Source organism: Giraffa tippelskirchi, chromosome 8, assembly GCF_054371585.1.
Source record: "Giraffa tippelskirchi isolate mGirTip1 chromosome 8, T2T-mGirTip1v1.2.pri, whole genome shotgun sequence".
Taxonomy (NCBI): Eukaryota; Metazoa; Chordata; class Mammalia; order Artiodactyla; family Giraffidae; genus Giraffa; species Giraffa tippelskirchi.
The window spans coordinates 6,780,464-6,808,359 of record NC_137282.1 but is presented as its reverse complement, the minus strand read 5'-3'; the positions used below and the strand labels follow the sequence as shown (position 1 = coordinate 6,808,359).

At 45.2% G+C, this 27,896-nt stretch overlaps 1 protein-coding gene and 1 long non-coding RNA gene across 3 annotated transcripts in view; one reads left to right on the top strand and one right to left on the bottom strand.

Annotated features, from left to right (window-relative positions):
* The window catches only part of PSD3 (pleckstrin and Sec7 domain containing 3), a 540,565-nt gene that overhangs the window by 18,829 nt on the left and 493,840 nt on the right, over positions 1–27,896 (top strand). The gene's annotated exons all lie outside the window — the stretch shown is intronic.
* LOC145517856 (uncharacterized) lies at positions 1,390–11,165 on the bottom strand. The gene is made up of 3 exons (XR_014062408.1): positions 10,921–11,165; positions 5,448–5,836; positions 1,390–4,767 (listed from the first exon to the last, which is right to left on the bottom strand). It is a non-coding gene; the product is annotated as an uncharacterized LOC145517856 (long non-coding RNA).

The following is a 27,896-nucleotide window of genomic DNA, read 5'->3' as shown; positions in this document are numbered from 1 at the left end:
TGAGGTGTGGCACACTACAAATTTCTCTCGATTCCTGCAAATTGACCAGTTTTTAAAACTGATGATTAAATGTCTGCCCAAAGAACTCATACAGCTCACAGCTTCCTCAATCAACTTTCACTCACTTAACAAATTTTCAGTTGCAGGCTCTGTGCTAGGCGCTAGGGATTAAAAAAAAAGAAAAAAAGACCTACCTCTGCAGTGTATATAATCTAGCTGAAAAGACAGGCATTGTATGGGTCGTTAAAACTCTGGTACGTGTTGCTAGGAAGGTCAAGATGCTGTAGACATGTGTAGTGGGGGTACCCGACCTGGTCTGAGTGGGTGGGGAAAACTTCTTGCCTGGAGGGCTCTCCAGGGTAATAAGAGCTAGCATGTACTGAGCATGTATTATGTGTCATCATATATGTCATTATACATGCACAGGTGTTATGTGGATTGTTTTATCTCATCTTTACAAGAACCCCATCAAACTGAGAGCTCAGTCACTCAGTCCTGTATGACTCTGCGACCCCATGGGCTGCAGCCTGCCAGGCTCCTCCGTCCATTGGATTTGCCAGGCAAGAAAAGTGGAGTGGGTCGCTCTGCTTACAGACAAAAGACCTCAAGGCACAAGAGGTGACAGCCATGCCCTCACAGCTAGTTAGGGAAGCCCTGGATGTGGGCGCAGGAAGCTGTACCCCAGTCTCGGCTGAGTCTGTAGGAAGGAACCGGAACGAGCCAGGAACAAAGGTGGGAGGCAGGCCCTGGGCCAGCTCACGGGCTTCCTGAGCTGACGCGGCAAGGACGCTCCAAGGACGCGCCAGTGCTGTGCTGTCCCTCTGTCCCAAAGATGGTAACGTGTTTGTGAAAGAAAAACTGCTTTCTGATTCACGAGTGGTTGTACAGTCAGAGGTTATTGGGGACTTATGAGAAATAAAGTCACCTTCAAGTCAACTTTTCTCAGAAGTGGGATGGGTTGTGCAACCTAATTTTCTAATAAGCCTCGAGTAGGAAAACCCTGTAATGATTTTAATGCAATTCCACCTGGTATCAATTGGATGGCAATAGGAGTAGATATTTGCTGTTTTAATAATAGAGAGTAATTCTAGCCAAAGTCACAGAGGCATGGCTTATAGCAAGTTCTTTTTCCTCAATTCTCAGAATCACATATTTAGGAGAAATGTAGGAATAATGAGGAAATATTGTAACGGCGGGAAGGTGGACTTTTCGTCCTGACACCATGAGCAGTTGTATACGGTTCGCCTGGACATTTCTTGGCTCAGGAAGACTTCAAAACATTCAGGAGAAGAGTCTGCTGGGCCACCTTTAGATTCCTCCAGTGTTATTAAAATGTTTCTACCTTAACTTCAAAAGAAGCAATTTAAGCATGACCATGTCCAATATTACTTTTTCTGAGCGCACATAAAAGCATCTTTAATCATTAGGAATTACATACTATTAAAGCTTAATTAGCTAGAGTTCAGTCACCTGGAGTTCTCAATGAACTCGAATTACTTTTTGTATTGTCTCTAAGGCTTAAGGGAAATTGGCAGATTACAAAGTGTTAAAAGAAAAATAAAACCCAACTCAGTCATCTTAAGTCGAAGGAGTGTCACATAGGCAGTGCACCTCAGGCTGGGTGCTGGGCAAGCCCGTTCCGCTACACTTGGGATTAAGAGGTGAATTTCGAAATCAGATGGGCGTGGCTGAGAGTCCCTGCCACTTTTTGTCTCCAGTCGAGTTATTGCATTTCTTGATGGCTCAATTCGTCCATCTGCATAAAGAGGATGACAGCACCTATCTCGCTGTAATGCGGGGATTGCAGAATGAAATCCCGGCAGTAAAGCTGAGGGCCACTCAGAACAGGTGCTCAGGAAATGGAGATCATTGAAATGGTTTAGCCTGGGCCCCCATGGTATCACAGATCATCAGAGAAACATAACAGAAATTATTCCTTCATATTTTCAAAAGTATTTTTACCAATCACCATTAAAATTCAACTATTGTCTGGTAACACTTGGTAAGCTATAACTAGAGTCAGCCAACTAGAATACCCAATTTAGAAAATTCTCAGATTAATAAAGACTTCATTTTTCCTGTACTCAGAAACTATTGTTTTTCGGTTTTTGCTGAATACCTATTAGCACGTTTACTTTTATAGGGCTCATAGACTTTTTTCTTGACCAATTTTGAATGGTAGAGAATTTTCTTTTCTCTGACATTTGAGGCAAAGCAGATCAAATCAGATAAACATGACTTCTTCAGAAAGATTGATTTTTCAAATGTGGGTCCCAACATAGGTACAGAGTAACATCTATGTGAAATACAGGCTAATCTATCTTACTGGTCAGTGTGGATTTTGATGTAATATGATGTTTCCCAAAAGTGTGGACCTTAGGTAGTAACACAACTTTATTATTTTCATTTTAAAAGTTATGTATTAATATTTTACAGAATATTAGCATATGCCTTCTATTTCCAGAAAATGACACTGGTTTGCCATTTATTCATAGTAATTCTAAAGATTCCCTTTAAAACCATTTATGTTAAAAAATGTTAAGAATTGAACAGATATTATTCATATGCAACAAAAACTAGGCAGATGGTGTGAAAGGGGGTAAAGCTGGGGAAACAGCAGTTCGTTGCTGGTCTGTTGCTGCATCCTGAGGAAAGAGACCACCTTCTACCATCTTCCCCTCCCACCTGCCAGCACAGAGTGAGGACCGCCACAGTGGAGCTCGAGGCAGGACTGTGAGATTCAGCACATGAACTGGCCCCACCCCGTCTGCTGTGTGAGGGACCCCTGTGTCTAGGGTCACCAGCACTTCCATTTGATACATGGCGTAGTCACACGCTTGAAGATTTAACAAATGATTGGGTTTGCTTGTGCCCTGGATGTGCGAGGTGCGATGAAGGCAACCGGAGAAGTGTCAGGAATGGTGACTGTCCCCACCGAGTTTGCAGGTCTCTTGGGGAGACACTTTGGAGGGCAAGTTAGGCATGTAGGTCAGCCTACATCACTGGATGCAGTGAATCTTACCTGGGATCGGGGAGAAGTTATGTTATTGGCAAGTTTGGGGAGGAGATGGGGCATGACTTTGAAGGAAGAGGTGTTTAAAATAAGGGATAAAGTGACTTCTCTGGTGGTCGGTGGTTAAGAATTCACCTGCCAATGCAAGGGGTAGGGGTTTGATCCCCGGTCTGGGAATATTCCATGTGGCACAGAGCAACGAAACCCATGTGCCTAGAGATTGTGCTCCACGGCAAGAGAAGCCCCCCCGTCACATCTAGAGAAAGCCCAAGCACAGAAAAGAAGACCCAGCACAACCAAAAATAAAAATAAAATAAGGGGTGGGAGACCATTCTAAGTTGGGTGAGCATTTTGAGTAAAGTCTGCAAAGTGTTATTTTTAATGCGTATCTAACAAACTCACCAGCTGACAAGCACAATAGTAATATGTCTCCTCCTGATTGAAGCCAAATATTTGTGATCTAACATTGTTGTTGTTCAGTCTCTAAGTCATGTCTGACTCTTTGCAACCCCATGGACTGCAGCACGCCAGGCTTGTCTGTCCTTCACTATCTCCTGGAGTTTGATCAGATTCATGTCCATTGAGTTGGTGATACTATCTAACCATCTCATCCTCTGCCACCTCCTTCTCCTTTTACCTTCAGTCTTTCCCAACATCATGGGCTTTTCCAGTGAGTTGGCTCTTTGCATCAGATGGCCAAAGTACTAGAACTTTAGCTTCAGCCTCAGTCCTTTCAATGAATATTCAGGGTTGATTTCCTTTAGGATTGACTGGTTTGATCTCCTTGCAGTCCAAGGGAGTCTCAAGAGTTTTCTCCAGCATCACCATTTGAAAGCATCAGTTCTTTGGCACTCAGCTTTCTTTATGGTCCAACTGTCACGTCTGTACATGACTGTTGGAAAAATCATAGCTTTGACTATACGGACTTTGTTGGCAAAGTTATGTCTCTGCTTTTTAATACGCTGTCTAGGTTTGTTGTAACTTTCCTTCCAAGGAGCATCTTTTAATTTCATGGCTGAGTCATCGTTCGCAGTGATTTTGGAGCCCAAGAAAATAAAATCTGTCACTGCTTCCGTTTTTTTCCCATCTATTTGCCACGAAGTGATGATTCAACCAATAAGTATGTGATCTAATATACTTATTGATTGAGTCATTTTGTTAATTTTGTCTTAATTAAATTATTGGCCATGTTCTTTTTTTTCCCCCCTAAATATTCTGTATCTATAAGGCTCTTGACCAACTAGGTTACTCTGTCTCTTTGGCTTGTTTGTTTTGTAAGCGTGGTATGGTTGTGTGTGTGTTTATTTATAAAGACTGCCAGCTGTGATTTCACTTATTTTTTTTAGGAAGTTCTATGCTGTGATGGAAACTTGGGGGCAGTGAGGACAAAGGGGCTGAGCAAATGCCTGGTGGGGGCAGGCAGATTCCTGGCTGATGCCTGGGAAGCCTGCCAAGGCCGTGGAGAAAGCCCAGGCTGATGATTGTTGCCTACTGTGCTTCATGGCTGATTGAAACGGACCAAAGAAAGTGCCAGTCAGAGCAGGTACAAGAGAGGAGCCTGCAGCAAGGGGCAGTTGTTGCCTTGCCAAAGAGACATCTAGACGCTGGGGTGGGCACCTCTGAGCCTCTTGCCATTCCTCAGCCTCTGGTCTTTGCAGGCCTGCTGCTTCCGTTTACCACCTGTCCTGTCCCTCTTTCCTCCGGTAGTTGACTTTATAGTTGAAGAGTCGTAAAGGAGAATCCCATCCTAGAATCTAGTGAAAAATGGGAGTGAGATGAAACGATGGTCAGTGGGCTTCAATGTGGACACACATGTGACACTGACAAGCTCTGCTGGTCGTTGTAATAGACTGCTGTTGAGCTGCGCATAAAAACCCAGGTCTCTGTGATGACAGACATGGGGAATCAGTAATCCTACATGTGAAGCTGTAGTTTTCCACGTATTAATAAAAAAGAGATAGTGACAGCAAAATCTGGCTTCCCCAGTGGTTCAGCCGTAAAGAATCCAGCTGCAATGCAAGAGACCTGGGTTTGATCCCTGGGTCGGGAAGATCGCTTGGAGAAGGGAATGGCTACCCACTCCAGTGTTCTTGCCTGGAGAATCCCATGGACAGAGGAGCCTGGCGCGCTATAGCCCATGGATTAACCAAGAGTCAGACACGACTGAGCAACTGAGCTTGCACACACGACAGCAAATTATGTAGATGTGCCTACACCTCTTGGAAACTCCAATTTTAAACTTTTTTAAAAAAAGTTTTCCTCTATTCACCTGAAACACGTATTCTTTAAATCTTCAAACATCAAAACTTGGGCACTTCCTTTAGCCACCATTATTCACAAATAAAGTGGAAGACGAACCCCATCTCCACAAAACCTAAGGTTGCAGGAAATCAGGGCCCCCCCACGCATCACCTGGAAACATAGAGGTTGTCACCTGAAGTCAGCGACATGGAGGTCTTCTCTGGTTGAAGGCACTCAGGTCAAGCACAGGTGAGACACAGCCCACGTACACTCATTCACCCATCGGCTCTCAGGGCGGTGGCTCGGGATACGGCACTGGGCACAGAGCAAGGCCAGAAGTTTCCATGGTTACAGGAGACAGAAGCTGGCCAGGTGGGTACCTTGGACGGAAGGCCAGCCATGGCGGGCTGCCAGGGACCTGAGCAGGCTGGAAACGAGGAAAATGATCCAAGGGAAACAAAAATGGGCGCTTGCCATGACTGGTCGTTTCTTTCCGATCTCTCGCTTTTTGTTTTCTCCAGAATCTCTTTCCTAACCTTTCTTCTTTCTGTCGTGAGAGTGATTGAAGATCTCAACTCGGCACTGCACAAGCACAGAACGTGTTTAGTGGTTTTGAATACCTGATCATAAACTTGTTCTCCCATCCAAGTACTAACCAGGCCCGATCCTGCTTAGCTTTCGAGATCAGATGAGCCCGGGCGTGCTCAGGGTGGCATGGCCATAGACTAAACTTGTTCTCATAATCTCGCTAGGTACTGGGGCAGGCAGGGAGGGGCTTCTGTTTGATCTCACTGAATAAAGGACTTCCGTCTCATCTGATCCTGGTTTAAATCCTGAAAGCTTCAGTCTCTCTCATCTTGTTCAGGCTAGTTTTCTGTTCTGGAGCAGCTGCTGCTCTGTGTGGATAGAGTCTCAGAGCCTGGCCTGCCCTGCTTTCCTGTTTTTCCTTTGAGCAGCACCGTCTGCAGAAGCAGTGATAGAGCTGGACCACCTTCCTACAGAATCCAGCAGCCTGGGTGGCCGCTCCTCCGTTGGCCCTGCTCTGGGGCCACATTGCCTGGTCTGCTTCTCGGCAGGGCATGCAGACTCAGCCACATTGGGTACCGTCTGGGTGGAGGGACATGCCCATGACTTAGCCCGCCATCATTCTGCTTTTAATGGCCTCTGCTAAAATGAAGATTTCCGTGTAGGTGGCATACAAGGTTTTCAGCATCAGCATTCAACTCCGATACAGTGAAACCCAAAAACCCTCGGAGGGCAGTCAGACTTTCCTGCGGCTCCTGCCAGCAGTACACGCTGTATCCTTTCAGGCTGGCAACTCTGCTTTGCAAAGGGATCACAAGGGCAAGCTGTTGGCTCCCATCCCTCCTTTAACCTCGCTTGGGTCACAGACACTAGCTGGGTTTTTGCCTCAATCCTCAGAGCCATGGCGAACTGGGATGGCCACGTCCACACTCTGCCTTTCCCAAGTTGCTCCACACTGCGTTCCCCTGCCACCCTCCTGATAGGCCCGATCAGTCAGATACTGATCAGGTACTGATCGGTCACTCGCCATCAAAAATATGTAGGTAGGGAGCCGGCACCATTCCTTAATTTCCAGAAACATCTCCAAACTTCAGAGACATTTTATAACAATGTGCTTAACACTTCAATTCAGGGAAAAAGGAAGCGGTACTGGTGGTATTTGAGTTGGTCCTTGATGCTGGAGTAGGCAACACTTAGAAAATTATCATAAAGTAAAATTAGCACATTTGCATGTGTGTGTGTGTGCGCGCAGTTCTATGAATTTTGACATACATGTATATAAGGGCTTCCTCGGTGGCTCAGTGGTAAAGAATCTTCCTGTCAGTGCAAGAGATTTGAGTTTGATCCCTGGTCTAGGATGATCCTCTGGAGAAGAAAATGGCAACCCACTCCTGGAAAACTGTCTGGAAAACCCCATGGATAGAGGAGCCTGGCAAGCTATAGCCCATGGGGTTGCAAAAGTCCAACATGACTAGTGACTAAAGAGCAACAGTACCTACATAACACACACACATACACGAGTAATTATGCAAACACACTCACAAAGCACATGATGTCCCTTTATACTTACACCTTTCTCCACCCCTAGCCCCTGGAAACCATTTATCTGTTCTTCAATACAATAGTTTTGTCTCTCCAAGAACAAAGTGTCTCACCTTCTGAGACTTGCTTCTTCCACCCAACTTGTCCACTTCTAGGTTGCACAATTTGCTGCGGTATAATTATTCATAGTATTCTCTTATGGTTTTTTGTATTTATGCGTTTTGGTTGTTATTTCTTTTCTTTCATTTTTTGTCTTGTTTATTCAAATCCTCTTTTCTTCTTGGTGAGCCTCACCAGAGGTTTGTTGATTTTGTTTATCCTTCCAAAAAACCCAGCTCTTGGCTTTATTGTTTTGTTTAAACTCTGTTTTATTTGTTTCATCTTTGATCTTTATTATTTTCTTCCTTCTGCTGAGTTTAGGTTTTATTTGTTCTTTTTCTAATTCTTTTAGGTGGTTTGTTAGGTCGTTTATTTGGTACTTTTCTTTGAAGGACTGCATTGCTATGAACACCCCTCTTAGGACTGCTTTTACTGCATTCAATAGATTTTGTATGGTTGTGTTTTCATTGTCCCTTTTCTCAAGATATTTTAAAATTTCCTCTTTGATTTCATCATTGGCCCATTGTTTTATTTTAACCACTTTAAATTGTGCATCAAGTACATTTACGATGTTATACAACCTGCGAAGACCTGACTCATTTGAAAAGATCCTGATGCTAGGAAAGATTGAAGGCAGGAGGAGAAGGGGACGACAGAGGATGGGGTGGCTGGATGGCATCACTGACTTGATGGACATGAGTTTGGGTAAACTCTGGGAATTGGTGATGGACAGGGAGGCCTGGCATGCTGTGGTTCATGGGGTCGCAAAGAGTTGGACACGACTGAGGGACTGAACTGAACTGAATAACCATTAGCACTCTCTATTTCTGAAACTTTTTATTACCCCCCAAATAAATGGTGTTGTATTTAATAGTTCAGTTTTTTATATCGTACATTTTATGTAACACTTTATGTTATACTATATGAAAATATGGACTTGTGTGTGTATACTTTGTTGTCTTGTGATCTTCCTAAATTCCCTTATTAGTTCTGAGAGTTTTATTATCAACTTGGGATTTTCTACATAGATAATCATGCAGCATACAAAGAAAGATAGTTTCATTGATTCCTTTCTGTCCATTGAGTTTTTTAATTTAGATTATTTTACTTTCTTTTTTTAAATCCTACTTGATTCTACTTTATATTTTCTGATATATTCAATTTAATATTCCTTTTGAGAATATTTGCAATTACTTATTTGAGCACTTTCATAATAGCTGTTTAAAGTCTTTTGTCAAATATTCCAAGGTCTGTGTCATCTTATTGTTGTCATTTGTTGATTACAACTTAAGATTTACTTGCTTCTTTGGAGATCAGGTAATTTGGGGTTGTATCACGGGCATTTTGAATATTACTTTATGACACTTGGATTTGTTTAAATCATATGAGGAACATTAGTTTTGTTTTAACAGATAACCAACCTAGTTAAGTTCAGTCTGCAAATTCCTCTTTTTATGGTCTATGGTTGCAACGTCAGCTTAGTTTTCAAAGCCTTTGCAGTGATGCTGATTGAATTTGTCCAACTTGTGCACCACTTGTATCAGTGTGGCATCTGGGTAAACTCTATCCTTTAAGTCAGTTCTCAGTCTTTGATATGCTAATTAGCACCAAACCTGTACACAGGCATGGCAGGCTGAGCCTGAGCATTTGTAAACAACCTTTGAGGTCAGTTTCCCAAGATGCTCCCTCTCCACTATCTCTCTGCTATTTTCCAGTTCACTAGTCTCCTCTTTTGGTCCCCTAGCCAGAAACTCTCCACTCCCACAGCTGCACCACATCTGGGGCCAGGCGGCAGGGGGAATGAGGTGGGGTCAGGGGAGCCCTGGATTTGGTTCCACCTCTAAGAGGGGGCTCAGTGGTGAGGAATCCACCTGCCAGTGCAGGAGACTCGGGTTCAGTCCCTGGGTCTGAAAGATCCCACTCCAGTATTCTTGGATGAAAAGTCCCGTGGACAGAGGAGCCTGGCGGGCTACAGTCTATTGGGTCGGAAAGAATCAGACACGACTGAGCAGCTGAACAAGAGCACTTAGAGCCACCACCCCACTGAGCAGAGAGCTTCCTCTCCTTTTAAGTCTTGAAGTTCTTCTCACACCTGATGCAGAGGGCGTCTCCTAATCGTCCCGTCTGCATGCGTGCAGTTCCGGCTACTTCAAGTTCAGGGTTGGGCGGGGGTTGCTGAGGGGTAAAGAAACCAAGCTCACCAGCAGCCCAGCTGTGCAGTGCTCAGTCGCTCAGCTGTGTGTGACCCCAGGGACTGGAGCCCGCCAGGCTCCTCTGTCCATGGGATTCTCCAGGCAAGAAGACTGGAGTGGGTTGCCATGCCCTCCTCCGGGGGATCTTCCCAACCCAGGGATCAATCCCAGGCACTAGTTTGAATTCTAGCATTTTTGCCTGATCTGCCTGCTAGTATATACTTCCTTTGTAAGGTCGTCAAACATCTGAGTCAGGCAATCTGTTTAGGTTTACTAATTGCATTCAGTGAGAGAAAGGGTGGCGTGTGCTTACTCCATCACGCCTGGAACCAGAACCTCTGGCAATTTTTTTTGCATGACGTAATTTTTTGTTTAACCCAACCAATCTTGTTTTGAAGAAGTATTGTTAATAAAGCATCATTATGTTGAATCAAAATAAAAAAAACCACTAGATCCAGCTGGAAGGAAAAAAATTACTTGATCTACAAACTCTCCATACCTCAGCTTTCTCCTATAAAGTGGGGATAATAGTAATTAGAGTTGCTATAAGGTTTAGATGAGATAATGTATGTGCAGTATTTAGAACTGTAGCTTAAACAATGTGGAAAAGACCCTGATGCTGGGAAAGATTGAAAGCAGGAGGAGAAGGGGATGACAGAGGATGAGATGTTTGGATGGCATCACCGACTCGATGGAAATGAATTTGAGCAAGCTCCAGGAGATGGTGATGGACAGGGAAGCCTGGTGTGCTGCAGTCCATGGGGTCACAAAGAGTCAGACATGACTGAGTTACTTAACTGAACTGAGCTGATAAGTAGTATCATGTAGACACTAGAAATCATCATCATACAGCATTAATCAGAAAGATATTAATCATTTTTGTAAAATGAGATCTATCTTTGATATTTCAAATATATATGCAATGAGAGATAAAAAGACAAATTTTAAGCAATTAGGTTACAATCTATATAAAATGTAAAACAAAAAAATGTCAATTTTGTACTTATGTGTGAAAGCTAAGCAGGTAAAATACAATGAAAAGTATATGTGAAAGTTAAGCAACTAAAGCATCAATGAAAATGTGGAGTTTTTCCTTTATAACAGGTGCTGATTTATAAAAACAAACCATGATTTCCCTTGAACCTTGCTGCAAGGGTGAGTTTTCTTATTAGATGAACATATAAATTCCCATTGTTTCTCTGAAGAATAGTTTAACAAGAATCCGAAAATCATTCAATTCTAAATGCTGAAAACATTAGGATCCCCTGTAATCTCTCCCCTGATGTGGGAAGGCACTAACAGACTTACTTTTCAAACCTCTGACAGTCGTATCTGCGTAGTTGTGTCTCCCTAAAGGCGTTCCGTCCCTCCACCGTGCGGTGTCCAGCTCCCTCCGCCGATGCCCGCGTTGCACCTGGACACGGTCTCAGCGACAGCTCTCTCTCCTGTCACTCCACCTGCCGCTCTCCTGCTTACCTGGGCGTTGGTCTCAGCCGAGAGGCAGAGCACTGATTCGCTGACCCATTAAATCTCCAAACTGTGCTTATAGTGTGCGGTCGTAGTGGGAAAACATGACTGATAATGGCAAAAATACCCAGACACAATGTAACTTTGGAGTCTGAATGGAATGCTTGCTGCCTGTTGAAATTTGAAAATGATAAGCAAGTGCCTTGCTAACCTGGACTCCACTTCGCCGTAGCTTGGTCTACTTATGCATTTCTCTGTGCCCCCTGGATTGCATACTTGGAATCTGTCTAGTCTTTGCATCAAGAGTTTTCTTTTTACCTTGTAATTGTACAGTGAGTCAAAATGCTGGCTTACTTCTCTTCTACTGAGAGGAGCAGTTCCAAGACACATTTTAGTTTCAATACAAATATTCTCAGTAATACAAACATGCAGATTCTGCCTGGTCTGATTAATGATGGCAGATGAGGGTCATGTTTCTTTCTGTCTTTCTTTGCAAAGCTGCAATGTAGCAAACTACCCAGAGACTGGAAAAGGTTTCCTTTGTGGCTCCTGAGTTTTAGATTTTGCGTTGAAATAACATCTTTTGTTGGCCTGCATTTGAAAAAGATAAAAGGGAAGGAAGTTATCCCATGAGAAAGTTGCTGTAAAGGATCACATTTGAATGAGATTAAAACTCAAAGTACAGTCACAAGAAGTACAGTATTTAACGTCAAGGAAGAAAAAAGTCAGACCAAGAAACACAGATTTTCAAGATAATAGAACTGCCTTTCATAGACTGTTTCTTTAATAAAACAATAAGGTGAAAACAGTAAGGCGTGTAGCAGCCTATTTAGGAGAGCAGGCGATTTAGGGAAACAGTGTATTCTCTTGCCACACTCATTGGCATGGAGACTGAGGTTGAATTGTGTTGCATTCTGTGTCTGCCTTTGTTTGGCAGAACGGCTTTCCAGTCATGTTTGGTGTAATCTGAACACAGAACAGGGACCATTGAGACGATTAAATCTCCGTGCCCACAGGTCACAGAATGGGATGTGGATTCCTAATTGTGTAGTTTTGCCTTGTCAACACCCTTTACCCTGAGCACCAACTACACTTAACCCTTTCTGAACCCTTGCCTTTGCTTGCTATCTCGAGAGTGAAATACGTAGCTTGGTGCTTTCAGCACAGGATGAGGGCTGTAGGTCTGTGGACAAGGCTGTAAGTCATCCAGGACTGGGGTCCCCATCTTTCGGATCTAGTGCCTGGTGATCTGAGGAGGTGCCGATGTAATGATAATAGAAGTAAAGTGCACAGTAAATGCAATGCGCTTGAGGAGCTTCCCTGGTGGCTCAGTGGTAAGGAATCCGCCTGCCAGTGCAGGAGACATGGGTTCGATCTCTGGGCCGGGAAGATCCCACATGCGGCAGAGCAACTGAGCCCATGCACCACAACTCCTGAGCCCACACCCTAGAGCCAGGGCTCTGCAGGAAGAGAAGCCACTGCAATGAGAAGCCTGCGCACCACATCTCGAGAGTAGCCGCCAATCGCCACGGCTGGAGAAAAGCCCAGGCAGCAACGAAGACCCAGCACAGCCAAAAACAAATAAGTACATGGAATGCACTTGAATCATCCAAAAAACTGTCCCCTCCGTCACAGCCCTGGGCCATCTGTGGGAAAATTGTGTTCCGTGAAACCAGTCCCTGGTGCCGAAAAGGTCGGAGATCCCTGATCTAGGATGTGGACACATGTCCTGGGTTACGTATGAACGCCCTCTTCAGCTGTTGCATTAGTTAGGCCAGGCTAAGCTGTTCCTTGGCAACGCGGCAACCCCTGAATCTCAGTGGATCCACACATCCGAGGTTTACTTCTTGCTCATGCAGAAACCAGTAGGCAAAGGAAAGAGGGATCAAGAGGTCAGGCAGAGGCTTTTCACTGACACACTCCTGGGAGGGACACACAGCTCTTCTGCCCACGTGACCTGGGGCTCTTCACCCAGAACTGCCTCCCTGCCAAGGAGCTGCATGGGGCATCTTCCACGTGCCCAGGAAGGAGGTCGAAACAGGTTAGAGAAGCTTCCAGTGTAAATATTCCTTTGGCTGGCAATGTATCACGTGCATCTACCATGCACGATATGTATAATATCACATACATCTATCATGGACAAGGTACATAATATCATACATCTACCATGCACAATGTGTATAAAAGCACATACATCTGTCATGGACAAGGTACATAATATCATACATCTACCATGCATGATGTGTATAATATCACATACGTCTATCATGGGCGAGCTACATAATATCATACATCTAGCATGCATGACATGTATAATATCACATACATCTATCATGGACAAGGTACATAATATCATACATCTATCATGCACTATGTGTATAATATCACATACATCTATCATGGACAAGGTACATAATATACATCTACCATGCACGATGTGTATAATATCACATACATCTATCATGGACAAGGTACATAATATCACACATCTACCATGCACGATGTGTATAATATCACATACGTCTATCATGGACAAGGTACATAATATCATACATCTATCATGCACAATGTGTATAATATCACATACATCTATCATGGACAGTTCAGTTCAGTTCAGTCGCTCAGTCGTGTCCGACTCTTTGCGACCCCATGAATTACAGCACGCCAGGCCTCTCTGTCCATCACCAACTCTTGGAGTCTATCCAAACCCATGTCCATCGAGTTGGTGATGCCATCCAACCATCTCATCCTCTGTCGTCCCCTTCTCCTCCCGCCCCCAATCCTACCCAGCATTAGGGTCTTTTCCAATGAGTCAACCCTTCGCATGAGGTGCCCAAAGTATTGGAGTTTCAGCTTCAACATCAGTCCTTCCAATGAACACCCAGGATTGATCTCCTTTAGGATGGATTGATTGGATCTCCTGGCAGTCCAAGGGACTCTCAAGAGTCTTCTCCAACACCACAGTTCAAAAGCATCAATTCTTCGGCGCTCAGCTTTCTTCACCGTCCAACTCTCACATCCATACATGACCACTGGAAAAACCATAGCCTTGACTAGACGGACTTTTGTTGGCAAAGTAATGTCTCTGCTTTTAAATGTGCTATCTAGGTTGGCCATAACCTTCCTTCCAAGGATAAGCGTCTTTTAATTTCATGGCTGCAATCACCATCAGCAGTGATTCTGGAGCCCAAAAAAATAAAGTCTGACACTGTTTCCACTGTTTCCCCATCTATTTCCCATGAAGTGATGGGACCAGATGCCATGATCTTAGTTTTCTGAACGTTGAGCTTTAAGCCAACTTTTTCACTCTCCTCTTTCACTTTCATCAAGAGGCTCTTTAGTTCTTCTTCACTTTCTGCCATAAGGGTGATGTCATCTGCATACCTGAGGTTATTGATATTTCTCCAGGCAATCTTGATTCCAGCTTGTGTTTCTTCCAGCCCAGCGTCTCTCATGATGTACTCTGCATATGAGTTAAATAAGCAGGGTGACAATATACAACCTTGATGTACTCCTTTTCCTATTTGGAACCAGTCTGTTGTTCCATGTCCAGTTCTAACTGTTGCTTCCTGACCTGCATACAGGTTTCTCCAGAGGCAGGTCAGATGGTCTGGTGTTCCCATCTCTTTCAGAATTTTCCACAGTTTATTGTGATCCACACAGTCAAAGGCCTTGGCATAGTCAATAAAGCAGAAATAGATGTTTTTCTGGAACTCTGTTGCTTTTTCGATGATCCATTGGATGTTGGCAATTTGATCTCTGGTTCCTCTGCCTTTTCTAAAACCAGCTTGAACATCTGGAATTTCACGGTTCACGTATTGCTGAAGCCTGGCTTGGAGAATTTTGAGCATTACTTACTAGCATGTGAGATGAGTGCCATTGTGCGGTAGTTTGAGCATTCTTTGGCATTGCCTTTCTTTGGGATTGGAACGAAAACTGACCTTTTCCAGTCCTGTGGCCACTGCTGAGTTTTCCAAATTTGCTGGCATATCGAGTGCAGCACTTTCACAGCATCATCTTTCAGGATTTGAAATAGCTCAACTGGAATTCCATCACCTCCACTAGCTTTGTTCGTAGTGATGCTTTCTAAGGCCCACTTCACTTCACATTCCAGGATGTCTGGCTCTAGGTGAGTGATCACACCATTGTGATTATCTGGGTCGTGAAGATCTTTTTTGTACAGTTCTTCTGTGTATTCTTGCCACCTCTTCTTAATATCTTCTGCTTCTGCTAGGTCCATACCATTTCTGTCCTTTATCGAGCCTATCTTTGCATGAAATGTTCCTTTGGTATCTCTAATTTTCTTGAAGAGATCTCTAGTCTTTCCCGATCTGTTGTTTTCCTCTATTTCTTTGCATTGATCACTGAGGAAGTCTTTCTTATCTCTCCTTGCTATTCTTTGGAACTCTGCATTCAGATGGGAATATCTTTCCTTTTCTCCTTTGCTTTTCGCTTCTCTTCTCTTCCCAGCTATCTGTAAGGCCTCCTCGAACAGCCATTTTGCTTTTTTGCATTTCTTTTCCATGGGGATTTTCTTGATCCCTGTCTCCTGTACAATGTCATGAACCTCTGTCCATAGTTTATCAGGCACTCTGTCTATCAGATCTAGTCCTTTAAATCTATTTGTCACTTCCACTGTATACTCATAAGGGATTTGATCTAGGTCATACCTGAATGGACTAGGGGTTTTCCCTACTTTCTTCAATTTGAGTCTGAATTTGGCAATAAGCAGTTCATGATCTGAGCCACAGTCTGCTCCCGGTCTTGTTTTTGCTGACTGTATAGAGCTTCTCCATCTTTGGCTGCAAAGAATATAATCAATCTGATTTCAGTGTTGACCATCTGGTGATGTCCATGTGTAGAGTCTTCTCTTGTGTTGTTGGAAGAGGGTGTTTGCTATGACCAGTGCGTTCTCGTGGCAAAACTCTATTAGCCTTTGCCCTGCTTCATTCTGTACTCCAAGGCCAAACTTGCCTGTTACGCCAGGTGTTTCTTGACTTCCTACTTTTGCATTCCAGTCCCCTATAATGAAAAGGACATCTTTTTTGGGTGTTAGTTCTAGAAGTTCTTGTAGGTCTTCATAGAACCGTTCAACTTCAGCTTCTTCAGCATTACTGCTCGGGGCATAGACTTGGATTACTGTGATATTGAACAAGGTACATAATATCATACATCTACCATGCACGATGTGTATAATATCATATACATCTATCATGGACAAGGTACATAATATCATACATCTATCATACACTATGTGTATAATATCACATACATCTATCATGGACAAGGTACATAATATACATCTATCATGCACTATGTGTATAATATCACATACATCTATCATGGACAAGGTACATAATATCATACATCTACCATGCATGATGTGTATAATATCACATACATCTGTCATGTATAATGTATATAATATTGTATATATCCACAATGTACAATGTTTCTGATATCATGTATATCTATAATGTATATACTGTTACATTCATCTTCCATGTAAAATGTATGTATTGCATACATCTACAATGTACAGTGTGTCTGTGCTCAGTTACCCGTGTCTGACTCTTTGCAGCCCCACGGACTATAACCCACCAGGCTCCTCTGTCCATGGAACCTCCCAGGCAAGAATTCTGAAGTGGGTTGCCACTTCCTACTCCAGGGATCTTCTTGACTCAGGGGTCAAACCCGCATCTCTTGTGTCTCTTGTGTTGGCAGGCGGATTCTTTACCTCTGGGCCACCTGAGAAGCTCACAGTGTGTCTAATATCACATATCTCTATAATGTATATATATCACATACGTCTACAATGTATTATGTATGTAATATTCTTGCTTTCTAAATTATTTAGTTCCAAAGTACCTCAAGCCTGGAACTGCAGGTATATCAGGATTAAATATTGTTTGCATTAGCATGCATGCATGCACTGGAGAAGGAAATGGCAACCCACTCCAGTATTCTTGCCTGGAGCATCCCACAGATGGAGGAGCCTGGTGGGCTGCCGTCTATGGGGTCGCACAGAGTCGGACACGATCGAAGTGACTTAGCAGCAGCAGCAGAAGCATTATTAGATGCTATTAAGGGGAAAATTTTATTGTTGTGATTCCTGTTTGAGAATAGGCCTTTTTAAGATCCTGTTTTTATAAAAAAGCTTTAGAGTCGTTGAATTAGCTCACGGGTATTAATACAACTAAATATACCAAAAATATGAATTCTCAGGCTGCATTTGGCCAGTTCCCAGGTGCAGATTCCCACTGCTTTTTTCAGCATAAAGAGAAGTGAGGGGAAGCCAGCGGACTCATAGGAGGCAGAAAAGCTAGATCCATGAGAGGTGGTCGCAGGGCTCTGGACGCACAGTTTCCTCGCTCGCCCCCTCCCTCCTTTTCTCCTTTCCTTTCTTTCTTCCTTCCTTCAACAGATGTTATTCAGTCTCTGCCACATGCCCAAACTCTGCCAGGCACCAAGGAGACACTCACAAACGAGTAATCATCGTTCCTGGATGAGTTGGGGTAGGTAACACTGGGTGCTTACTAGATAAATCCCCAAATCCTAGTGACTCAATCACAATAACATTTACTTTTAATTCGTGTGCAGTCCAGAATATACATGCAGGGCAGGGGGAGGCCGTTGTCAGTCATATAATCCGCTCAAATGGCTCCTTGAATATTACATGAAACTTCCAGATATTACATGCGTGATTGCAACAAGCCAGCAGAAAGGGGAATCACATGGAGAATCCCAGGTAGGAGATTTCTGCAGGCCTGGCCCAGCAGGACTGCACGCCTCTCCCACGTCCCAGCGCAGGCAGGAGGGTCAGAGCAAAAGACACACCCCGGAGGAGTTCTCTTTTGGTTTTAGAGAAACAAAGATAAAATTTTATTCATTCACTTGTCCAGCAAATAATCATTTGCCTTTTTTCTTCTCCCTGCCTCCCTCTCCCTCTCACTCTCTCTTTTTTTTAATAGCATGTTACTTATTTGTTTTTCCATTTATGTATATATTTTTGGCTGCACTGGCTTTCTCTTGCTGCGTGTGGGTTTTCTCTAGCTGTGGAGAGTGGGCGCTCTGTCTGGTGGAGTGTGCTGCTCCCACTGCAGCGGTTTCTCTTGTTGTGGACCACCGGGTCTCGGTGCGGGCTTTAGTAGTCTCGGCTCTTGGGCTCAGTAGTTGCAGCTTGTGGGCTTTGGAGCACAGACTCAGTAGTTGTAGTGCGAAGGCTTATTTGATTCGAGGCATGTGGGACCTTCCTGGACCAGGGATTGAACCAGTGTCCCCTGCATCGGCAGGTGAATTCTTAACTGCCGGCCTGCCAGGGAAGTCCCTCTTTCTCTTTCTTTCTTTCATCTCTTCCAAGCAATGCTCTCGGTACAGGGGCTACTAAAATGAATAAAACAGACCAAATCTTTCTACTGTTCTTCACCTCAAATTCTACTCTTAGATCTTATATCTTTTAGGAAATCTTATACATATAAGTGAAGAACCATGTACAAAATGTTTATGACATTATTGTTTGTAAAAGCAAAAAACAAAAGAAAAAAGGAAACAAATGGCCATCTATTGGGGGGAAAATGGATAAATAATAATGTTTTCATTTTATAGAATAATACTACAAAGCAGATAAACTGAAAAAGTTGTGCTCCAACTATCAACATCTCAAAAACGATTAAAAAGAAATCTCAACTCTGAGGGAGAAGGTGAGGGTGGGACGTTCTGGGAGAATAGCATTGAAACATGTATATTATCATATGTGAAACAGAACACCATTCCATGTTCGATGCATGAGACAAGGGCTCAGGGCCGGGGCAATGGGATGACCCAGAGGGATGGGATGGGGAGGGAGGTGGGTGGGGGGTCCAGGAAGGGGAACACATGTAAACCCATGGCTGATTCATGTCAAAGTATGGCAAAAAAAAGAAAAAAAAAAAAGAAATCTCAAAACAAATCTGAAAAACCATCTCAAAGAAAAATTCGAAACCAAAATATTGTGTGAAAAAAAGCAAATTGCAGAATGATTGGTAATAGACCCATGTTGTGTTTTAAAAAGTTTTAAAATCCCCAAAAGCAATATTGCATCCTCTTTATGGATGCAGATGTATATTAAAAGTTAAAAGCACACATGAGCAGTATGAACACAGAATTCAGGATAGTGGCTGTGCCTCTGAGGAGGAAGCAACAGAGGGAAATGCATGAGGAAGAGATACGTAGAGGGTCTTAGGTTGTATCTATAAAGTACGATCTCCCTTAGAAAAACCCGAAGTAAATATGGCATAATGTTTTGACTGGATAAAACTGGACATTGGCATGTGATGTTCACCATACCACTCCCTAGTCTGTTACTACATTGGAAATGTTTTTGGTACCCTTTTAACTAGACTCATTTCCTCCTAGCCTCTTCCCAGAGTCACCCCCTCCCCAAACAACATCCTCTGTATCTCTTGATTGCAATTGTGTGTGTGCCTAGTCGTGTCCGACTCTTCACAACCCCATGGACAATAGCCCGTTAGGCTTCTCTGTCCATGGAATTCTCCAGGCAAGGATACTGGAGTGGGTTGCCATGTCCTCTTCCAGGGGATCTTCCCAACCCAGGGAATGAACCTGCATCTTCTGGGCCTCCTGCATTGGCAGGCGGATTCTTTACCACTGAGTCGCCTGGGAAACACTTAACTACTGGTCCTGACCAGGTGAGGCATTTCCCCTTCTTGCCCTCAGGGGATGCATCTGAGGCCGTGCAGAGAGGCGCTAGTGAGGGGGAATGGGGAGAGACAGAGAAGAGGGGGACACTGGCTTCCAAGTGGGTAGATGGGGGAGGTGGGAACAGAGTCAAGCAGCTGACCTCCCTGTCTGGCTGCGAAAAAGACAGCTACCAAGGTCTTTGATGCATTTGTAATCCATCACCCAGCACTCTCAGTGCTTCTCAGTTCAGTTCAGTTCAGTTGCTCAGTCGTGTCTGACTCTTTGCGACCCCCATGGGCTGTAGCACGCCAGGCCTCCCTGTCCATCACCAACACCCGGAGTTTACTCAAACTCATGTCCATTGAGTTGGTGATTCCATCCAACCATCTCATCCTCTGTCGTCCCCTTCTCCTCCCGCCTTCAATCTTTCCCAGCATCAGGGTCTTTTCAAACGAGTCAGCTCTTTGCATCAGGTGGCCAAAGTATTGGAGTTTCAGCTTCAACATCACTGCTTCCAGTGAATACCCAGGACTTATCTCCTTTAGGATGGACTGGTTGGATCTCCTTGCAGTCCAAGGGACCCTCAAGAGTCTTCTCCAACACCATAGTTCAAAAGCATCAATTCTTCGGTGCTCAGCTTTCTTTTATAGTCCAACTCTCACATCTGTACATGACCACTGGAAAAACCATAGCCTTGACTAGACGGACCTTTGTTGGCCAAGTCAGTGCTTCTATAACTCGTCTAATGCGAGAGACCCCATTTATTTTATTATTTTCGAAGGGATTCAACAAATTCAAACCTCTGTGACTTTAAGAGGAGCCATGCACATGCTTGGGTTCGCATCACCAGGCTCTTCTTAGAATATCTATCTTTTCTCTGGGCAGGTGCCAGACCACCAGAGTCACCTTGACTGGAGGTTAACTCTTGTACCAGCAAAGTGAGTCTAGCTCCCCATCTCTGTCACATAACTGTTCTCCTTGAGCCTGGGACACCACACGAACAAGCCAGGTGACCGAGGTAAATTTGCGGGCCGATCTCAACTTACTAGCTCCAGCTCCAGACAAGTGGGCTAGACTAGGGTCAGACAAGAAGATCTTGGTTGAAGCTGCTTCTTAGTAACATGGTTTCAGCATGGGATATGTTCCCACTGATTGTGCTTTGGGTGTTTTCCATTTTACCGTGTATATATTTTAAAAAACTTAATTAATTTGTTTGGCTCTGCTGGGTCTTAGTTGTAGCATACAGAATCTTTGATCTTTGTATGCAGAATCTTTAGTTGTGGTATGTGAGATCTAGTTCCCTGAGCAGGGATTGAACCCAAGCCCCCTACATTGGGGGATTGGCATCTTAGCCACTGGACCACCAGGGAAATCCCATTTCACCGTATATCTCTTTATATCCTGACTTCATCTCTTAATCTTATAAGAAACTTGCCTTTCTTTATATAAGTCTGTCCCAGGATTCTCTCCCTTGAGGACATATGTTCTCCTTGTTCTCTCTGTTGGAGAAGACTCTGTGTGTGTGCATGTATGTACGTGTGTGCATATGCCTGGGTGGACTCCTCCCACTTCCATGGACCATCTCTGCCCTTCGGGAGTCACTGGACCCCTTCCCCAGCTTGGATCCCTTGATGAGCTGTATTAACCCTGAGACTCCACCCTGCTCATCAAGCTCTGAACCGAAGCACAGCTGAAGAAATCCCAAGAAACTGTACACATATAGCAAACCAATTCTCAGCTCCTGACACTTGCTTTCACAACTGTCTATATTTTTTATGAACTTTCTGGCTTTCTTACTGTAGCTTTCCCAGACGGTCTCTGCTCTCTTCAAGCCTCTGTCTTTCCCCCTCCAACCTCACTCCTACTGAGGGTCTTGCCAAGGAGAGGCTGGAATGAGGAAAGGTGGGTACCTGGAGCAAATGCCCCGTGCCCCTCTGCGCTTCCTTTTATTTCTGCATTTGTTCTCTCTTCTTCTGTTGCAGTATCAGAGGAAGAGACTTTTCCCATTCCTTTCTGGAGTTAATCCAGCTACCTGTGCTCGAAGTTTCGTGATATCTAAGCTGAGAGACCTTACTCCTGTATCGCACCATTTCTTTCAAGCACCTCGTGTAGCTGCCATTTGCAGTTAGCTCTTTGTGTTTTTTCCTCCTTCAGCAAATGTGTGCGTGCCTGCGCTGTGCCGGGCGCAGTGCATTCTCATAAAGGATGAAATATGGCCCCTGCCCTCACTCAAGTAGGGCAAAATGGGAATGTTCTATTCCGACCGTAAGTCAGCGTGACAGAATGACAAATAGTGCAGGCGTTCCCAGGAAGGAGCAATTATTCCGGTGGGGGATTTTAATTTCCTCAAGCCCTTCAACTACTCCAGAGCCAGTCTCCCTATCCCAGCAGCAGAATATATAGAAAAGGAGAAAAATGAACACAAATGCACTCATTAATCCATTCATAAATATTTATTAAGTGCCTCCTGTGTGTCAGCACCACTGGGGTACTGGAGGCCCCCCTGATGAGTGGAAACAAACAAGGTCCCTGGACTCTTGGAGTTCATACACAATCGAGGAAGACTAGTCTTAATCACACATATAGGTATGAGCTGTGGAAAGTGCTGGAAAGGAGCAGCATAATAGAGGGTGTGAAATGGAACCTATGGTCCGTCCCTCCCCACCCCCGCACCCCCTCCATGTCCTCTGCCTGCTTTGTCTTTAGTCAAAGAAGGCTTAACACTTTAGTTTTAAGTCTAGTCAAAGAATAAGTTTAATCAGAGAAATGAGAAATGCAGAAACAAAGGAAAACAGTCAAAGGAGACCAAATGATAATAATGTAGTCATTAAGCATAGTCAAGGGCCTTTAGTTCTGTCTCAAGGGCTGTAGATAATATTCTGAGCCACATCTTGTGAGCTGTCTTAGAGACCCTGAAACACCAGGGTGAAGAAGTTAACTCTGTGATGACCTGACTGTACTCACGACATACGCTGCCACAATTCTAAGAATTGGCCTCAAGGAAATGGGAACAAACTGACCTTGGAACTGAACATTAATTGTACTTAAAACAATTAGGATGATGCTGGTCACACCACCGATGACCAGTCTGCAGATGACTGTCAGGGCTGACTGTGCTGTTTCTGCATGTCACCTCCTCCTTCTGTCTATAAAAGCTCTTGCCCCACTGGTTGCCCGGGGTAGGGGGTGGGGTGGGAGTCAGCCTTTGGACAGATGTCCATCCTCCCCCCATACCAGTTACCAGCATCTGAAATAGAGCAAACTTTCCTTTCCACCAACCTGGCCTGTTTATTGGCTTTTGGATGATGAGCAGCCAGACCCCAAACACCTTTCCATAACAGGTGTGGTTTAATCCCAGGAAGCGGAGAAGTCGGCCCTGGGCCTGGGACAACAGAATTAAGACCTGAAGGATGAGTGCTGGTCGTCGAGGCAAAGTGGGAGGCCAGATGGCTGGCCTGCACAGAGCTCTTGTGCAGGAAGGGGGTTAGGAAGGGGGTTCCACAGGCCTGGGAGGAGGCCAGTGAGCAGAGGGGTGGCAGAGAAGACAGGGGGTGCAGGCATGGAAGGTGAGAGATACCATGGAGGGGGACCTTGCGATCAGGACAAGAAGCTGTGTGTTTAGTCTTGGAGCTATGGTGCTGTTGAAGGGCTTGAAGTGAAGAGGAGGCTTGATCGGATGTGGGTATCAGTGAGCGTTCCAGCTGCAGGTGGGTAGAGGGTGGGAGGGTGGCTTGGGGTCAACTCTGGTGACATTGAAAGAGCACTGGGCTTGGAGTTGGGTGTCACAGGTTGTATCCAAATCTTATTAGCCAATGTTGTTGTTATTTAGTCCCTAAGTCGTGTCCCACTCTTTGTGACCCCATGGACTGCAGCACACCAGGCTTCCCTGTCCTTCACTATATCCCAGAGTTTGCTCAGTCTCATGTCCATTGAGTCAGTGATACCATCCAAACATCTCATCCTCTGTCACCCCCTTCTCCTCTTGCCCTCGGTCGTTCCCGGCATCAGGGTCTTTTCCAGCAAATCGGCTCTTCACCTCAGGTGGCCAAAGTATTGGAGCTTCAGCTTCAGCATCAGTTCTTCCAATGAATATTCAGGGTTGATGACCTTGGGCAGACTCTTCTGGCCCGAGGCTTGGTTTCATCCTCTGGACAGAGAAATGGTTGGGAGAGGAGGTGTTGGCCTAGGTCCTGGCTCACAGGAGGCCTTCAGCCCATTTGTTTAATCTTTTGCCTTGTCCAGTGTTTCCTAAGCCTCAGAGTCATTATTCATCTGCCAGGAGGGGATGTAGGTAAAGGGTGCGTTTCTGTCCGGTTCAAAGAACACATCCAGGCTCATCTCACAGGCCCGGGGGTGGCGGGGTCACTTAAATTAGATCACTTTCTTTTTTCTCATTTGCAAATTGCTGACCTCGAAGACTGAGCTGACATGGCCTCCTTGACCTGCATGCTAAGTAACGAGCTCTTGATCCAAGAATTATTGTGGTCTCCATCACACATTGGCTGGCTCCTGTGAAGTACACTGCTATGTGTTCAGAGTCCTGGCACAGATCGAGAGTTTCGACTCTCGGCTTGGTGCTGGCTGGAGCTGGGGATGTTAGCTGGTCCATCCCTCCCTGTCACCACTGTTCTTCCTACAACGGGTTGGGTGTTAGGGATGGGATTCAAAAGTGGGCAGTCTGGCTTCATGCCCTGGGTTTTGCCAGGACACCCTGCTGTCCCACTATTCAAAGCATGAAGGTTTCCACCTTTAATTAGATGAGGAGATAAAGCTGCCTTTGCCACTGTCTTCTCTCAGAGATCCTAGAGTCACAGGAAGGTCTTAGAAGCACCAGTGGACCATCACGTACTAAGATACAGGTGTAAGGGGTTCCTGCTACAGTGATGGGGGTGTTCTCCCTTCTCCTCAGAGAGTGTTCCCTGCTTTTAGGGCCTGAAGTATTTCCCCCCCCACCCCCCCACCCCCATGTTCACATGGTGAAGCCCTAACTCCCAGTGCCTGAAAACATGACTGTATCTGGACACAGTGGTAATTAAGATGAAATGAGATGATGTGGGTAGACCCCAATCCAGCTGGTGTCCTTAGAGGAAGAGGTTAGGGCACAGACAACACGGAAGCCAGGGGCAATCTTAAGAGGACACGGGGAGAAGGTGGCTATCTCCAAACCACGGAGGGAGTCCTCCAAAGAAACCAACCCTCTGAGACCTTCATCTGGGGCTTGCAGCCCCCAGGACTGTGAGACCAGACCCGTCTGTGATGTGAGGCGTCCAGTCTGCAGTGCTTTCTCGCGGCAGCCCTAACTGGTACAGAGCCTAAGGCAGCTCTGCCGAATCTGTGGAAAGTGGGAAAACCTGGCTGTTTCCGTGCTTCCCTGCTCGTGTAGACTCTGCCCGTGTAGACCTGACTGTCGCCGTGCGTTTTCTCTATGTTGTGAAGGAGGCTGCTTGCGGGCTTACAAGCCCCTTCCAGCCCAGCGTCTCACAGGTCTCACGTTTACCCACCACGTGGATGATATGGCGTCTCCTCCCTTCTTCCTCCCTTCTCCACGAGGATATATGAGGACATAGAGCATCCTGGCAGCTAAATTGCCTGGAGTACATAAAGTATTAATTCGGCAGCTGAGCACCTTTCACTATTTTATCCATTTATCTCTGTACGCTAAATGGTTTTCACATGCCCAGGGCTATAAACCATTTCTCCAGGAACCTGACTTTCAAAGGCGTGGGCTTTAAGTGAGGAGAAAGTACACTCTGCCCTCATAAAAGATCCCATTAAAAAAAAACGTCTCCAGCGTGACAGGTCTGCCAGGACTCTGTGCCCATGGGAGAGGCTGGGGCCGCTTCTCTTTGAAGAGCCGAGAGGGCGGCTCCATCATCCCACCTGGCCCGCCGGTGTTGACTTGGGTCCATCTCAGTCCCGGGGAGCGGCCATCAAGGGTGGCCTAATCCTGGCCGCCACTTCTGGCGAGGCTTTGGGGGATGAGTTAGAGGCCATCTGCCCTGTTCTGTGGAGCCTCTGTGTGTGCCCACGCTCCTTGTCTCCTGGGGCAGGCTACTTGTCTCTTTTGGGGCAGCCAGGGGTTCTGCCAGGTCCTTCAGTGGAGAGGTTGTGTTAGCAAGGATAAAAGGCAAATTGGCATGAAGCGTCATTAAAAGGAAAATCAAACCGCAGGCACTCAGTGACACCAGGCTGTGAGTAGATGTCACCCGACAGCAGGAACTACAGAGAAGGGGGCCCACCAGGTCATAGCATCGGCCCCAGGGGAGCTTCTGTGCAGAGCGTGGGCACTGTGGGTCCTTGTTCTGGGGGGCTCCTGTTCTTAGGCAGGAGAGGGCTGTTAAGTCACATTATTCAGCCCGTGCCTACTGTATACCTCCCTTGTGCCAGGTAATATGCGGGGGAGTAGCTGATAGAAGTGCTCCCTGCCCCTTGGGCTCAGCAGCGAGGTTGTTCGGGCAGCAGAGGCTGTATTTCCTTCCCCCACGACACTCCGTGTCTCCCTTTTCTTTGCCCCTTCACCCGTCCCCTGAACACCCCAACTCCCGGAGGCCTGCATCAGAGGAAGAAGCCGCAAGAAGGATGCTTATCTCGGGGCAGGAATCCCTAACGGCAGGATTATATCATCTGGCTAGGAGATATTTTACTGTAAATGACCGTCTTGTGGCCTCTCCAATGACAGGATCCTGAATCCCTTGCTTGAGATGAAATCTGCACAGTGCATCTTATTGCCGTAGCCTGGAGGCATATGGGGGCTACCCCAGAGGGCCAAGAACTGCAGAGTTAGAGAGAGACCTCCAGGCTTGCAAATCAGCAATGCATTTTGTCATTAGCAAATAAACAGCTAAGTGGCACTGAGCTGCTCTTCATCCACTCAAGCACCTAGCTTAGTTCCTGCTTCCTGCAGATTTATGTCCCCACATACAGGGCAATAAGAGGCCTGCTGGCAGTGAGCCCCAGAGAGGTAGTGGGGTTGCAGAGGATATGCTGACAAATGTAATTGCTGGCAGCTGTTGGTCCCTGGGCTGCCAGCTCTAGAATTTAACCCCTAACTCACCAGGCTCTATGTGAGTTGAGGAGGGGCAGAGAGGATGCTCACCTGAGGAACTGGTCTCTGTTCCTATACAGTTTAATGCCTTTTCTTCTATTGCCCGACTAACCAACCATTTCACTTCCAAGATTTGAACAATAGTAAGCTTCACTATTAAATACTGTTTAGCAGTGTCAGCAGTATTTCTTTGAAACTTCTTTTGTCAGCTTTAACAAAACCCCATATAGGGATGCTAAAAGGAATGGCATCCTGGTGTTTTACTTGGGTAATTCAGTATTGCTCAAACTTGGAAGAAAAAAGAGGTTTAGCTTAGCTTGCCTTGCAAATTCAAGGCAAGGTTATACTTGGGTGTCTTAAGAGACAGAAATGACAAGGGGTACACTGCCAGGACTGAGTGAGAAAGAGCTGGCATGGCCCTTTGCTAAGTCTGACCTCAGCCAGATGCATGGTGCCAGAAACTTAGCTCATATTTGCTGAGTGACTAAGTGATATCCCAAGAAAGGAAATTGATACGATGCTAAAAATCAGAGTCCCTATCACACCTGAAAGTGGAAGATCTAGTTATTTCATCCTTGTTCTTCACATATTTTCTTGTTTCCTGTTGGATAATCCCAGTAAAAGTTTGTACCCAAACCAGACTTGAACAGAATGTAAAGGATGATGGTTATGGACAAAAAAGAGGATTAAAGGAAAGTATTTGAGAAACTAGTTGTTAGGCTGATAGTCCTGAATTCAACTGGGAATAAAAAATGCCTACGTGGCAGGTTATTGTGAGGATTAGATGAGATCGTGTGTATAAAGCATCTGGCACAGTGCTGACACCTAGGAGGTGCCCAACAATTGCTAGCTGCCTCTCTCAAGGCTCCCCCCGCCACACACACACCTTAGTTGATTTGGGGCCGAATCAGATGACTGGTTTCTTTTACTGTCTTCCATTTCTAGGATTTCCTTCCCCTCTTAATGGAGAAATGTTACCGAGGTAAGGGATCATTACCTTTCTCTTGTTCTGTAAAGGGACCTCACTTTTGCAAGAGTGAAGAATTTTCTAATCACTTGGTGAACTTCTGTTGAATCGGTCCAAGAAAATAGC